Source organism: Monodon monoceros, unplaced genomic scaffold (genome assembly GCF_005190385.1).
Source record: "Monodon monoceros isolate NGI ecotype Baffin Bay Population unplaced genomic scaffold, NGI_Narwhal_1 Super_Scaffold_5, whole genome shotgun sequence".
Taxonomy (NCBI): domain Eukaryota; kingdom Metazoa; phylum Chordata; class Mammalia; order Artiodactyla; family Monodontidae; genus Monodon; species Monodon monoceros.
Genome location: NW_021703782.1, coordinates 41,069,573 through 41,086,376, shown reverse-complemented (window position 1 = coordinate 41,086,376; position 16,804 = coordinate 41,069,573).

Below are 16,804 nucleotides of genomic sequence, written 5' to 3'. Positions count from 1 at the left end.
TATATTCTCGTCTCCTTTGTCATAGATTAATTGACCATAAGTGCGTGGGTTTATTTCTGAGCTCTCTTTTCTGTTCCATTGATCTATGCGTCTGTTTTTGTGCCACTACCATACTGTTTTGATTACTGTAGCTTTGTAGTGTAGTCTTAAGTCAGGGAGCATGATTCTTTCACCTCTGTTCTTCTTTCTTAAGATTGTTTTGGCTATTTGGGGTCTTTTGTGTTTCCATACAAATTTTAGAATTATTTGTTCTAGCTCTGTGAAAAATGCCATAGATATTGTGTAGGGATTGCATTGAATCTGCAGATTGCTTTGGGTAATGTGGTCATCTTAACAGTGTTAATACTTTCAGTCCATGAACATAGTATATTTTTCCATCTGTTTGTGTCATCTTCAATACAGGGCTTTTACCTCTTTAGTTAGATTCATTCCTAGGTATTTTATTCTTTTTGAAGCAATGGTAAATGGGATTGGTTCTAGTGTATAGAAATTCAACGGATTTCTGTATATTACTTTTGTGTTCTGAAAATTTACTAGTTCATTGATGAGCTCTAGTAGTTTTTTGGTGGTGTTTTGAGGATTTTCTGTGTATGAGCTGTTTATATATCATGTCATCAGCAAACAGTGCCAATTTTACTTCTTTCTTTCCAATTTCAGTTCCTTTGATTTCTTTTCCTTGTCTGATTGCTGGGACTAGGACTTCCAATACTATGTAAAATAGAAGTGGTGAGAGTGGGCATTCTTGTCTTGTTCCTGATCTTGGGGGAAATGCCTTCAGCTTTTCTCCATTGAGTATGATGTTAACTGTGGGTATATTATACATGGCATTTATTATATTGAGGTAGGTTCCCTCTATACCCACTTTACTTAGAGTTTTTAATCATAAATGGATGTTGAATTTTGTCAGAAGCTTTTTCTGTATCTATTGAGATAACCATATGGTTTTTATTCTTTAATTTGTTAATGTGGTGTATCACATTGATTGATGTGCAGATATTGAACCATCCTTACATCCCTGGGATAAATTTCACTTGATCACAGTGTATGATCCTTCTAATGTATTGTTGAATTCGGTTTGCTAACAATTTGATGCTAATTTTTTACATCTTTGATCATTAGTGATATTGGCCTGTAATTTCTTGTTTCGTGGTATCTTTATCTGGTTTTGGTGTCAGGGTGATGCTAGCCTTGTAGAATGAGTTCAGAAGGGTGCCTTCTGCTGCAACTTTTGTGAATAATTTGAGAAGAATAGATATTAATTCTTCTCTAAATGTTTGGTAGAATTCATCTGTGAAGCCATCTGGCTCTGGACTTTTGTTTGTTGGGATTTTTTTTTTATTACTATTTCAAACTCATTACAGGTAATTAGTCTATTTATATTTTCTAGTTCTTCCTGGTTCAGTCTTGGGAGATTGTCCATTTCTATGAATTTGTCCATTTTTTTTTTCAGGTTCATTTTGAGTACAAAGTTCATAGTAATCTCTTATGATCCTTTGTATTTCTGTGGTGTTGGTTGTTCCTTTTCCTTTTTCATTCCTGATTTTATTGATTTTGGCCCTCTCTCTTCTCTTTCTTTCTTAATGAGTCTGGCTAAAGGATTATCAATTTTAATTACCTTTTCAAAGAACCAGATCTTAGTTTCTTTGATCTTTTCTGTTGTTTATTTTATTCTCTACTTTATTAATTTCTTCTCTGATTTTTGTGATTTCATTCTTTTAACTAACTTTGGGTTTTATTTCTTCTTTGTCTAGTTGCTTTAGGTGTAAAGTGAGTTTTTTTGTTGTTGAGATTTTCTTGTTTCCTTAGGTAAGGTAAGCTTGTAGCACTATAAACTTTTTTCTTAGAACTGATTTTGCTCCAATCCCATAGATTTTGGATAATTGTGTTTTCATTTTTAGTTGTCTCCATGTATTTTTTGACTTCTCTGATTTCTTCATTGATCCATTGGTTGTTTAGTGGCATATTGTTTAGCTTCCATGTGTTTGTGTTTTATGTAGTTTTTTTTCTTATAGTTGATTTCTAATCTCATAGTGTTGTGGTCAGAAAAGATGTTTGATATAATTTCAATTTTCGGGAGGGTGGGAGGGAGGGAGACACAAGAGGGAAGAGATATGGGGATATATGTGTATGTATAACTGATTCACTTTTTTTATGAAGCAGAAATGAACACACCATTGTAAAGCAATTATACTCCAATAAAGATGTTAAAAAATAAAAAATAGGGCTTCCCTGGTGGCGCAGTAGTTGAGAGTCCGCCTGCCAATGCAGGGGACACGGGTTCGTGCCCCGGTCTGGGAAGACCCCACATGCCGTGGAGCGGCTGGGCTCGTGAGCCATGGCCGCTGAGCCTGCGCATCCAGAGCCTGTGCTCTGCAACGGGAGAGGCCAAAACAGTGAGAGGCCCACGTGCCACAAAAAAAAAAAAAAAAAAAAAAAATTTAAAAAAATAATTTCAATTTTCTTAAATTTACTGAGACGTTTTTTGTGGCTAGCATGTGATCTATCCTGGATAATGTTATGTGTGCAATTGAAAAGACCGTGTATTCTGCTGCTTTTTTCCTGTCTGGATAATCTGTCCATTGATATAAGTGGGGTATTAAAGTACCCTACTAGTATTGTGTTACTGTCAATTTCTCCCTTTATGTCTATTAATATTTGCTTTATGTGTTTAGGTGCTCCTATGTTGGGTGCACACGTACTTACAATAGTTATGTCTTCCTTTTGGATTGATCCCTTGATCACTATGTAATATCCTTTGTTTTAAAGTCTATTACATCCTTTGTTTTAAAGTCTATTTTGTCTGATATAAGTATTGCTACCCTAGCTTTCTTTTCATCTCCATTTGCATGGAATACCTGTTTCCATCCCCTCTCTTTCCTTCTGTGTGTGTCTTTAGATCTGAAGTGAGTCTCTTATAGGCAGTATGTAGATGGGTCATGTTTTTTGTATCCATTCAGCTACTGTACTTCTTTTGATTGGAGCATTTGGTCCATTTACATTTAAGGTAATTATTGATAATATGTAATTATTGTCATTTTGTTAATTGTCTTTGGCTTATTTTTGTAGTTGTTTCTTCTCTTGTGATTTGATGACTATCTTTAGTGTTCTGTTTGTATTCCTTTCTCTTTTGTATTTGTGTATCTATTATAAATTTCTAGTTTGTGGTTGCTATGAGGTTTATATAGCAATCTCACTCTCTGTGTATATACATATAAATAAATATATATATATATATATTTTATGCTATGAGGTTTATATAGCAATCTCTCTCTCTCTCTCTGGATCTAGTATTGGCCTCCTCTTAGTGGGTAGGGCCATTTTCTGACACAGCGGGCTTTGGGTTTTGGGGTGTGCTAAAGCTGGTACTGGCCCACTGGTGAGTGGGATTCGATCCCAGTGTGGCTGAGGGGTCCAAGGGGTCTTGGATCTGATGTTGGCCTCTGGTAGTGGGAATAGATCCTGAGGTTGATGGCTTTGAAGCCCAAGTTGTCCCAGAACTGGTGTCTGCCTGTTGGAGGGCAGAATTGGGGCCCAGGGGATCCCAGGGCTGGGCCTACCCACTGGTGGGCAGAGCCAGGTCCTGGAGTCTATGACTGCAGGGCCCAGGATGCTTAGAGCTGGTGTCAGACTGATCATGGGTAGGGCTGGATCCAGGGCATATTGGGGCTGGTGCCAGCCTGCTGGTGGGTGCACTATGTCCTTCTATGACAGGTTGCGGGGCTACAGTGATCTTGGGGCTGGTGTCTACCTGTGGTCAGTAGGGCCATGGTCTAAGGGGTCCTGGGGTTGGTGTCTGCCCACTGGTGTGTGAAGTTAGTCCCAGAGCTGGTGCTGGCCCTCTGGTCAGCAGAGCCGGGTCCCAGAGTTGGTATGTCTGCATGCTGGTGGGTGGGGCTAGAGTGCAGCGGGTCTTGGGGCTGGTGCCTGCTCACCAGTGGGCAGAGATGAGTCCCAGAGTCTCTGGCTGCAGGGCCATGTGTGTCTCGGGGCGAGTGTGGTGTACTGGTATGTGGGGCCTGGTCCTGGGCCCTCTGGTGGACAGGGGTGTGTCCTGGGGTGGCTGTTGGCTCAGAGGGTCTTAAGGCAACCTGCCTGCTGGTGGGTGGGGCTTTGTCCCCACCTGGCTAGTTGGTTGGCCTGAGGCATGCTGTTCCTTGTGCCGACAAGCTGGTAGGTGGAAGTGGGTCCCAGTGGTGAGGAACTAGATGGAGCACTCCAAAATGGCTCTTGCCAGCAACAGTGTCCACGGTAGAACAAGCTCCTTCAAATGGCTGCGATTAGTGTCTGTGTCCCAAGGGTGATCTCCTGTAGTCTCCTGCCTCTTCAGGAAGCTCTCAAAGATCAGCAAGTAGATCTGATCCAGGGTCTTTCAAATTACTGCGTCTGCCGTGGCTGCTGGAGCATGTGAGATTTTGTGTGTGCCCTGTAAGAGTGGAGTTTCTGTTTCCCACAGCCCTCTGGCTCTCTGGAAAGTAAGCCCCACTGGCCTTCAAAGCCAGATGTTCTGGGGGCCCTTCTTCCCAATGTAGGACGCCTGGGCTGGGGAGCCCGATGTGAAGCTTGGACCCATTGCTCCCTGTGGAGAACCTCAGTTGTAATTATCTTCCTGTTTGTGGGTCACCCACCCGGAGGTATGGGGTCTTGACTCTGCCCCTCCTACCCATCTCATTATTGTTTTTTCTTTATATCTTTAGTTGTAGATCTTTTCTGCTAGTCTTCCAGTCTTTGTCATCAATAGTTGCTCTGTAAATAGCTGTAATTTTGGTGTGCCCTTGGGAGGAGGTAAGCTCAGGGTCTTTCTACTCTGCCATCTTGGCTCAGTCTCCTTTCTTACCTTTTAATCTATGTTCTTATGTAGTTTTGTAGTATGGGTATGTTTATTTGTTTATATTATTATTACCTAGTAAATATATAAAAATATATTTAGTGTATGCACACACACTTATATATATATAAACTAAAAATGCAACTGTAGCAAAAGGAGGCCATTCTGCACTTTCTCAAGGAAACAAGTTTGAGAAACATGTTAAAATGAAGGTATAGGAGAATTACTCTGTGTGTGTGTTTGTGTATTCTTACTTGTTTTTTTTTTTTAAATTTGCTTGTTTCCCTCAGGAACATGTTTTAACAGATGTTGTAGCAGGTTGATAGTAAATGATCTTTCAACCCAGAACAAAAATGAAACAGGTACCTCTAATCAAATAAACTCTTAGTAGCCTCTGGTCAGTGAGAAAATTCAATTATCTAGTTAAGTTTAAAAATCAATAGTGGCTACTCCAAATTTGACTATAGTTATAAACCAACAAACTTGAACGCATTCTCAAGATCAGAAATTCTTTTAATCTAACATAATTATGTCAGAATCTGGGGAAAAAAATGAATCAAAACCTCAAAGAGAATTAGGATGTTTTATGGTAGGTACATAAAGCTTACTCAGAAAAAATAATGACAAAGTTACCAAATACCAGTAACAAAAGATTACAGCTATTTAGGAATTTGGATTCAATATTCTTATACTTATGAATGATATATTTGTTTTGTATTTGCCTGTTGTATCTAATGCATGTCGTTCAGTGGAATCATCCCCAGTATTAGCAACTCCATTGTTTAAAGGCCTTGCCATCTAAGATTCTCAAAGCCAGATGCCTCAAGAGGCCGTGCTGTTGTTCAGTGGTTAAAACCTCCAATTTTGCCATCAGACACATGTATGTCCAAACTCTGACTCAGTACCCTTTTCTTTCAGAACCTCAGTTTTATTGTTTTTGCAATGGGGCTATTCATAGTGTATACTTCATATTAGTATTTAATTATCCTTGTATGATAATTGTCCTTATAGGATACTTAAAAGATTATAGGATAACTAAAACATTGCAGCTAATGTATGTAGTGCCAAAACAGAGCAACCGTTGAATATTCCTATTATAGTATAATATATAATAGCTAAATAATATAGCTACTGTGACTCCATGGACTGCATGGTTTGGACTGCTTAAGTCATTTGTTAGACTAACACTGAGGTCATAGCTTTATAATGATTCATATATAAAGTCCACAAATTTTTTTGATGCATCTATAATATGTAAGTTACTCTGCTGGCTTTTAAAAAATAGGAAAAGAAATATAATATCACTTTTCTTAAGTTGCTTATAGTCAAGCAGGGAATACAGTGGCTGCTCACAGGTAACTGTAAATTTGTGATGGACAAAATTATGTAAGAAAACAATTCTCTGGTAGTAAGAAGAAAAGGGAGATACCTCAAGTGATCAATAAACTATAGTTATTATATTTAAAATAGTTATTGCTAACTCTAAATACAAAGCACTCTTGCAGAGCCAAATAAATAGGTCTTTAAAAATATAGAGGTATCACAAAATGAATTATTAAGTCTATTAGCAGCATTCACATGAAATTTTTGTTAAAATAGAAAGGAAAGTAGGAGAAAAACTATTATACAAAGTTAAGACTGAATGACTATAATGTGCGTAAGGCAAGTAGACCTCATTGAGAAGAAATCTATGGCTGATTAAAATATGAGCTATCCCATTAATCACACAATACATTAGATAATAAATTTTGGTTGTTAACTTGATATGCACCATTGAACATGGAGAAAAATATCACATAGGCAGACAAGTGCACTAATGTATGACAGTGTAATAGCTTGTGGATATTTCTTTTTGTAAATATGTCTACAGTTTTTCTAGTGTCTTACTGAACTGCGCTGTAAAATAAGGTTATTCTTTAAGTCACAGAGATTAATGCTGCAGATTTTTCAACACTGGAAAAAAATTACACATTTGAATAGAAGAAAGGGTGAGATAGAAATTAACATTTTTCACTCAGAATGTGTCATTCTAATATTTCATTCAATTTTTTAAGGGAGCTCTGAAGATGTTTGATTAAAAAAAATGTTTTGAAAGAAAAACCAGTGACATATTCTACTGACAGATAATTATGTGAACTAATTTCAAGACCAGTTTAAACCATGATCAAGGTTATTTAACTGTCTGTGCTGTAGGGATCTAGTGAGCCTACCCTGAAAATTTGCTAATAGCACAAATAGGAAAGAATAGAAAACGTGCTACGTTCTATAGGCCAAGTAATAGTTTTTACAGAAAATCACAACAGATTTCTTTTAACTTTGCTTTAGTAATATGAAGATTTAACACTTAACTGTTAAACATAATTTTGAATAGGTCTCTTGTTTCCATCTTGCTTGATAAAGTAACATATATTCAGCAACTTATACCAAAGTTTCACTACGATTATTATATTTGCCTCTGCTGTTCTGCAATGTCAGCCACTAGCCACGTGTGGCTATTAAGTACTTGAAACGCGGCTAGTCTGAATTGATAGAGACTATAAGTATCAAATACATACCAGATTTCAATGCTTTAAATAAAAAATAAAAGATGGTACAATATCTCATTGGGATATTTAAGGTTTAATAAAAGTGTATCAATTATACTTGTTTTTTACTCTCTTAATACGGAGGCAAGACAATTTAAAATTACATATGTGATTTGCATTTATGGATTGCATTGTATGTCTGTTGGTTAGTGCTGTTCTATGGGACCCATGAAGCAAACCACTGATAAAGGAAATAAAATTCTGAACAAAGAATCTTGACTTCTTCGGAACTATATTAAAATGGCTCACATTCTGATCATAAAACTTGTTTTAAGTTGTATGTAAATGGTTGTATATAAACCATGTAATTCAAAATACAGTATGCATTAGAAAAAGGCACAAGAAAAGTAGACTACAATTATATATGTGTGGAAAGATAACATTGCAAAATATAAAACACAAAACACCCATTTTATTATACATTTCTTATCTGGAGAGTAGATCCTGCCTGTGGTCTCTGTAACCATACTCATATAGATATTGTAATTACAGAGGAAACTCTTCCCCTTGATAGTCTGAAAGTTTCTGGAAAGTTTATTTTCTCACTGAAGATTTTTAATTGGCATCAGTCCAAATCAAATATACAAGAATCTTTGCCCAAGCCCTTCTATTCACCCCTGCAAAAACAAGACAAAACAAAACAGTCCTCCCTCTCCCACAAAAAGGCCATATAAACCATCTGCTTGATTTCTTTTTTTAAGGTATGTATTTGTCAACAACAGGATCAGTAAGAGGGGGAAAAAGCCCCAAATGCACTTATAAGCAAGAGCAACATAATAGGTGACTCTCAGGATTTATTGCTTTGGGGTATGACAGTAGTCTGCCTTTGAGCTGATAAGTTAATAAATCAATCTTTATTGCCTGAAAGAATTTATGTGTATTCCAGAGTAAGCCATTTATGTTTTCATTTGCATTTTCTAAGATTAGTCCTTCATTTATATTTTTAAAATACTGTGCCACTTCCAGGAATTATTTCCAAGTAAACTCAGAATGCAGTACTTATTCCCCAAGGCAGGGAGCCATCATATACCAGGGGTCACCATCAGATGGGGATATATTCCAAAGTGTTTCTTCTGTATGTGTGTGTACGTTGGGGGTGCTTGTTACCTGAAAATGTCTGTGAAAGGTGTCTGTAAGGGCCCCCATTGGGCTTTTGTGTGTGGGTCAGATCTGAGGTTTAATCCTTAAAGACCTGGAAGATATATCCAACTTTCGAAAGTCTTAAGCAGAAACAGTTGTGGATTCTAAACCTGTGCTCTCCAACATGGTTGCCACTTGCCACGTGTGGATTGTAACTAATGTGACTTGGAATATAACTAATGTGACTGAGAAACCGAAATTTTAATTTTATTAACTTTACGGTAAATTTAAAATCTGACACTAGATTGAGTGATTGGAAAACTTTTAAGCATGCTTGGAACAACTTTGGGTTTACTTTTTCAGCTGTAAACTTTATGATATATAAATGCAAATCAGGTATTTCCAATTAAAAAATTTCAAATTGAGATGTGCTGAAGGTATAAAATACCAGCCAGATTTTGAAGGCTTAGTTTCTAAATGAATAATTTAAAAAGCTCAGTAATAATTTTATATAGGTTACACATTGAAGTGATATCAGTTTGGATATTTGGGTTGGAATGTATTATTAAAGTTAATTTCACCTGTTTTTAAACTTTTTCTTAATGTGGCTACTAGAAAATTTAAAATTATGTATGTGCTTTGCATTATATTTTTATTAGACAGTGCTTTCTAAAACAAAGAGTAAAACACATGGGAATACACTTGAGATACTGAGATCATAAACGGGATAGGGCAACAAAAGTGAAAAACTAATGACAAGATAGTAAGGGTCAGTGGCAAATAAAAGAGAAGCAGGTCCTTAGCTGACCTTAGTGTTAGCAAATGAGTAGTGTGTAATGCCTGACCTGGCTCGTGGCTTAGAATTGAAAACATGACTCTTCAGATTTTTGTACCTTATAATCAATGATAAATAGGGTGTTTCTTTAATAATAATAATTATAATACCAGTTTTATTTTTTTAAAATTTCACTGCATTCCAACTCCTTTTAGTCTCCCTTATGGTACTGAGTACATTACATAGAGTCATTGAAAGGATTTTGCCCCAGTAAGCCTTTGAAACAAAATATACCAGGATTACAGGACAAGAAAAAAGAATGTTAAACCAAATTTCATTTCCAAGGGAAGAAATTTAAGGAAATAGTCACTCGGGCTACTTTGTTATGTAAAATCTATCTCATAAACTAAATACTGGATTAAATTAATTCATTGGACAGTTTGGAACAAATTGTAATATACCGTGTTTACTTTGGAAGTCCTGCTGCCCTCAAGTTTAAGTCAAGTAGCCCTTCTCCCTACATAAGTAAGATGCAAGGTCACTGTAGAATAATGAGAAACACCAACAAGCAAAAATGAGAAAATAATAATCACTGGTAACCTACACCACCCAGAGATAATGACTGTAAATTTCCCTTGCCTTTTCTTTCAAGGAAATGCAGTCGGTTTTTATACAAGGTTCTGTATGTCTTAATAAGCATTGCACCACAAACTCTGTGTTTAATATTTTTCAAGCTTTTCTTTGAACTCTCTTTGGACTGTTTTCATAGCCCAGACTGAGGTTATCAGTTATAGAAACAACAACTTAATAAATGATGTCTTATTGGCTTGAAAGTATTATTCACATAGATTTCCAAAGTGCCAAAGATAAAACCAGGATGTGTTTTATTCACTAGAAAATCTTGTTGAACATTTTCTGACACTGTTAGTAAGATAAAGAGAATGTGGATGAAAGAGAAAACGTGAATTCTGAACCTGAAGAGCCTGTGCTTATTAGTACTTTCAGCAGAAATTGTGAAGGGCCACCTCATCAGGCAGATTGATGAAGCCTCGTTAGGTAGGGGCTTGAGAGGAATGCCTCACGGAAAGCCCTGTAATGGTCCAGTGGATGCTTGACAAACATGCATACCTGCCAGTGCTGCCCTTTAATTGGAAGGTGTTTGTATTTGTTTCCTATTTTAGAGGAAGATGTGCAAGCACATGTAATATTACATGGCAGTTTTAGTAGTGCTAGATCTGGGAATGCAAACCGGAGAACCTGAAGTTAGGCAAGTTCTTTGAGATGAGGTGGAGTGCAAAGTGTCCTTCTTCCATCCCTCAGATATTTACTTCCATTCTCCAACTTTACTCTCACTACTGTCCTTTTACTTAATCTTGCGATTCAATCTATTTTTAGGTGAATTGAAAAATAAAAACATGCATCTTGAAGTTAGGAAAATGCTCAGGGTAATGTTCCAGAACCTTCTGTGTTTATTAATATTAATACCATTAGGTACTTAAATACTGACATCTCTACTGCGCCTTACCCATCTCCCACCTTATCCCTGTTATCAGGGTGACTCGGGAATATGCGGCAGTTTCCTGATCTTTGAGATAATTTCTCAATTTAGATCAGTGCCAAAAGTCATGAGAACTATTAGAAGGTTTGAGGTTTCTTCAGATCTGGTCCAATTGGCAGTTAAGACAGGCTGGTGGGGCAAAGCCAACCCAGCTCCCCTGAGGTGTAAGTGGAGCTGCTGAGAACTTCCCATAGATGCCCTTGAGCTAGGTTTCACACTAGGAACCTGTGCACTTGATTTGGGAACTTGGTACTTACTCTAACTCTGACTTACGCTGCATGGAATGTGTTAGCTCCAAACAATGTTAAGGTAGCCCTTATTCCATGGCAGTGTCGGTCATCCAGCTGCAAGGGATTTTAAAGATGAACTGAGGCTACAGTGGACAATATGACAAAGTATATGTGGGAGTGTTAAGAATACCTAGGGTATACTTGATTCCAAATAACAGCGTTCATCAATGCTCTCATTTACATATTTATATTTTCATTTAACTACTATTTATTTTTTAGTACCAGGTATTGCAATGATCTCTGCGGACAAACAGACATGATTTCTGACCTCTTGGAATCAGGCATTAATTCATAGTTATATAAAATCCCTTGATTAAGTGACATTTAAGCTGATGCAGTTTTGTGGTACATTGCTAGATGTTGGGAATATGAAGATAAGCATAGCATAGTCGCTGTCCCTGAGGATTTCATGTCTAGGAAAGAGACATGCAAACCTATAATAACAGTCCTCAGTGAAAAGTGCTTTATAGAAGCAAATGAATTGTAATGGATCCTGAAGGTTGTGGGTGATTAATGCTGTCTGACCATCTCAGGAAAGGCTTTATGAGATGACTTTAGATGTGGGTTTTGAAGGCTGAGGAAGACTACCAGGCAATCAAGAAAACATAGCAAGTAATGGCTAGGAGGAAGAAAAGGCCAAGTATGTTTGGTAAACCCTAAGTAGAGAAGGAGGCCTAGGAAGGCATTTGGCCAAAGGTGAGATTACATAGTGTGGAATGGTAAAATTTAAGCAATGTAAAATGTATTGTATGAAAGAGTTTACACTTCACTTTTAGGAGTGGAGGAGCCATTGGAGTACTTTACTTAGGAGGTAGAAATCAAGTTGTGTTTTTAGACTGATCATTCTGAGTGCAAAAGGAGGGATGGCTTTGGCTTCTGGAGAGGCTGGGCTCAGGGAGGCTGATTAGAAGGCCACTGCAATCAGCCCTGAGACAGGAGAGAAGGACTTCAACTGCTGCAGTAGCCATGGAGATTTAAGAGATATTTAGGAGTGAAAATCAATGCTAATTGAAGAGACTGGCTAGGATAGATGAAGGAGAGAGAGGATTCCAGAATACATTGAGACTTCTACCTTCTGGGTAATTTATGGTATCCATGGAGCCAGTGCTAGCTAGTGGGCTTTGAATCCTGGCTCCACCACTTACCAAGTAGCCACTTGGAAGAAGTTACTTAAACTTGCTGAGCTTCATCTATACAAAAATGATTTAAAATAATTTTGTGGAATCTATGGGAAGATAAATATGAAAATGCTCAGTAAAGTTCCTTATCTGTAATCTACATTCAACATATATTTTATTCATATATGAGGACTGAAAGACACTCTGGATAAGGATGAATTGTATAAAATCAGAAATGGTTCAAGATAATGAGTTCAGTTTTAGGCATGCCGAGTTTAAAATTGGTATTTTATGTCTAGATGGATATATCCAGTATGTATTCAGAAACAGAGGTGGAGGACTTGGGGTGTGCAAATAAAAGTCTAAGAATTTGGAAATACAATTAATAGGTGATAGTTAAAATCTCCTGAGTGGATGAGATTCCACCAGCTATGGAGTAACTAGCAGAAAAAATTTGAAGTCTGTTCTCTGGTGTTCAATTTCTAAGTAAGTAGGCAGAGGAGGAAGAGCCCCCCCAAAAGCAGCTAAAACATGGTGTAAAAATTCGAACAAAACCTTGAAAATAACAAAACCTGACAAGTACAAGAGGGGTACTTTAAGAAGTACACTCTGATAAGTCTTAGAACTGACAAGTAACTTGAGGAATAAAGAGAACTCTTTGAATGTAACAACTAAGAGATCAGTGACAACCTTAGAGCAATTTTCAGTTGGTGGTGAGGAGCAGAATGCAGATTGTGGTGAATTGAGGGGAGAACAGGAATGAAGAAATAGTCATGAGATATAGAGTGCTTTTTAAAGAAGTTTGGCAGGGAGGTCTGGGGTGGTAGTTCGAAGTGGATAAAGGATGAACAAGGGCTTCCCTGGTGGCGCAGTGGTTGAGAATCTGCCTGCCAATGCAGGGGACACGGGTTCGAGCCCTGGTCTGGGAGGATCCCACATGCCGCGGAGCAACTGGGCCCATGAGCCACAATCACTGAGCCTGCGCGCCTGGAGCCTGTGCTCTGCAACAAGAGAGGCCGCAATAGTGAGAGGACCGTGCACCGCGATGAAGAGTGGCCCCCGCTTGCCACAGCTAGAGAAAACCCTCGCACAGAAACGAAGACCCAACACAGCCATAAATAAATAAATAAAATAAATTAAAAGGATGAAGAAAAGAGGCTTTAATTTATAGTAATGGACACTAAGAGTAAAGACCTAGTATTGAGGAAGAGAAAGGAGACAAATGATGGGAGATAAATAATGAAGGAATGTTCTAGAAGAGGCTACAGGTCAGGAAGTATAAATCATAAAGCATTTGCCTTAGGTGGAAGAAGGTACAACCTCCGTTTGAGTCAGGATGTAGGGGAATGAAGTTAGAAAGACTATTAATAATTGGAAATTAAGAAGCTTCCAGTATTAAACCAGCTGTTGTTTTATCTTGTTAGTTAGCTTTTATTTTTTATGTTCTAATAATTTATGTTTTGAGCACCTTAATTAGATTGACTAGCACCTTCTAATGTTACCTCTAGATAAAGTAAATTATTAAATTTTTATTCAGTAAAAGCTAGGTGGAACCTCACCTCTGACCTCTTTTTCCTGAAAAAAAAAAAAAACCTTAGAAAATACTGATTCTTAATAAAGTAACCCCAAGAATGATGGGGGGGGTCAGAAATTGCACCAACTATGCCAGGTTCACAGACTCAGAGAAATATGTTCCCCTAATGATTGATTTGTATATCCTAGGGAAATGCTAGAAATAAACTCATGCAGGGTTGACATCGGGACATTGGAGTATATGTTAGTTCTTAAAATATAATTGTTCCAGTAATAAAATTATTTGTATTGTTTCACTAAGCTATAAATGAGGTTTGGGTTGAGGATTTGCTTGTTGGAAAGGTGTTTTTACATATCTTTTTTTTTAAAATATTAACTGTTAGCTCAAGCTTAAATTAGGATTGTAAGCAATTAATTTTGTATTTGACATTTGAAAATATAAGTACCACATGACCTTTCCTAGTAGATGAACATATAGTTTAATTAGGTAATCTTCATGTTATTGTACTGTAAACACATAGAAACACAAAACAACCAGCTGCTCCTCGTGTTGGTGATTCTAGAAATGATAACGATCAAACTCTGGATTTATATTATAAAGCAGTTTCAGTAAATTGTGCAGATGGAAGGGTCACAAATTTGAAACACATAGTCAAAGCTGATGGGAGTTCAGCCCAAAGGCAGCATCTCAAATAAAGGTTTTCCAAGGAGTAAGACTATACAAAACAGGTTGGATTTTTAGGTGTCTTAATATTGTAAGTATCTTAATATTATAGATATCTTAATAACATAATATTGCTGGCTGTTCCTCTCAGCCCACTTAGAATTATATTTTAATTTTACTATCATATGGGGATCTTTAGTATCCTATTGTTGGTCTTCATCACTTCTTTACCTTTTCACCTGGATGATCTTCTTAGTCATATTTTCAGGTTCACTATTCTGTTCAAGTGTTGTTTTAAAATATGTTTCATTAGCTTTGATCTTCTTGCTATATATTCATATATATAAATTCAAACACTGAACGGATGTCTGTTTTTGACACCCAACAAAATTGATACTTAGTATTTTCAAAACTGAAATTGGGCTCTTTCCATCACAACCACTTGTTCTCCTGTATTCCTTGCTTTAGTGAAGGAAACAAGCAAGCACCATGCGCTTAAGGTGGGAAGAAATCAGAGTTTCACCATTCAGGTAAAAATCAAAGTCAGCATGTTGTGTCTCATTTCAGGTTTTTCCTTAAGCATGGCATTTGTTCTCAGTAGTGCTCATACCATTTTTAAATTTCTTTAAAGAACATTGGCAACGTGGGTTATTTTTTCTTCCTATGTCAGTATTGGTAATTTGTACTTTTAATAAAAATATCCTTTCATCCAAGTTTTAAATGTTATAGTTGTTTAAAAGAGTCTCTTAAGATAAAAATAAATTCTATCTATACTTTTGATCCTTTTATTTCTACCTTTTTAATGTATCTTTAAAATTTTTTGTTCTGTGTGGATGAAGACTTTTATTAGCATCTGGTGTTATCTCTTTATTTTCTGCTTTGCATTTCATTAAGATACAATCTAATTTTCCCTCTTTGTGCATGTTTTGAGTTTACTTTGTTCTTTTCCTAGCTACTTAGAATGCCCTATTCAATATTATTATACTTTTTCATCTTTATGATATTTGATGAATAGAAGGTTATAGTCTCAAATGCGTATAATTAGCTACTCTTCACAACACTTGATAGGTAATTTTTTTTTTTTTGATAGGTAATGTTTTGTGATTGTTATTTTTATGTGTTCAACTTGACTGGGCTAAGGGAAGCCCAGAGAGCTGGCAAAATATTGTTTCTGGGTTTGCCTGTAAGGGTAATTTTGGAAGAGATTAACATTTGAATTAGTAGACTGAGTAAAAAATATCTGCCCTCACCAGTGTGCGTGGGCATCATCCAATCCATTGAGGGCCCCGATAGAACAAAAAGGTGGAGGGAAAGCACGTATTCTCTCCCTCGGTCTTTCTGCTTCCCTCCCTCCCTCCCTCCCTCCCTCCCTCCCTCCCTCCCTCTCTCCCTCCCTCCCTCCCTCTCTCCCTCCCTCCCTCCCTCCTTCTCTCTCTCTCTCTCTCTCTCTCATGGTCAACAGACCGTGACATCTGTTTTCTCCTACCCTCAGCCATGGGATCTCCTGGTTCTTGGGCTTTCCGACTCTAGGGCTCATACCAGGTAGATCACCCTGATTCTCAGGCCTTCAGACTCTAAGTGAATTATATCACTGGCTTTCCTGGTTCTCCAACTTGCAGGCTGCATATGATGCAATATTTTAGTCTCCATAATGGTGTGAGCCAGTTCCTGTAATAAATCTCCTCTTACATATCTATCTTATTAGTTCTGTTCCTCTGAAGAACCCAGACTAATACAGATTTTGGAGTTGAGAGTAGTTCTAGAGGAATATAATTTTAAGAACGAGTTTTCAGAATTGCTTTTGGGCTTTTTGAATTAGCTCTCTAGTCCTATTACATTTAAAGTTGCTGATGACTTACTGCCAGTAGTAAAGAGAGCACTGACAGTCCTTACCATGAACTGTTTATAGAGTTATGTAAAACATCTCCACTGGATACTCCTAATCAACGACTTAAAAGAAGCAAGTTAGGTGATTTTGTATATGATACTTTCCATCATTTTTCAAAAATTAAGTAATGTGATGATGTTGATTGGTTGCTTCTCTTTTTCTGGACAAAATGCTAAAAGGATGAGCTCCGGGATTCAAATTCTCAGCTCAAACCCTATATATGTGACCTATGAGCTCCTAGGTGTGCTCTGAGGAAGAGCCTTATCTCCTATAGCTCCTGTAGTTGAAATTGCTGAAAATAAAACACAGGACCTTGTCCTGCTATTGGCTGAATTACAATTCAAGTAGAATCCCAGCCTTGTAAGGTGTCTATTGTTAAAGTGAGGGCATTGATTAGGAAAGAATGGGATCCTGTAAGTTGGGATGGGGGTATGTGGGCAGACTCTGATGAAGCACATATAATAATTTTCACTTCAGATATTCCAGTT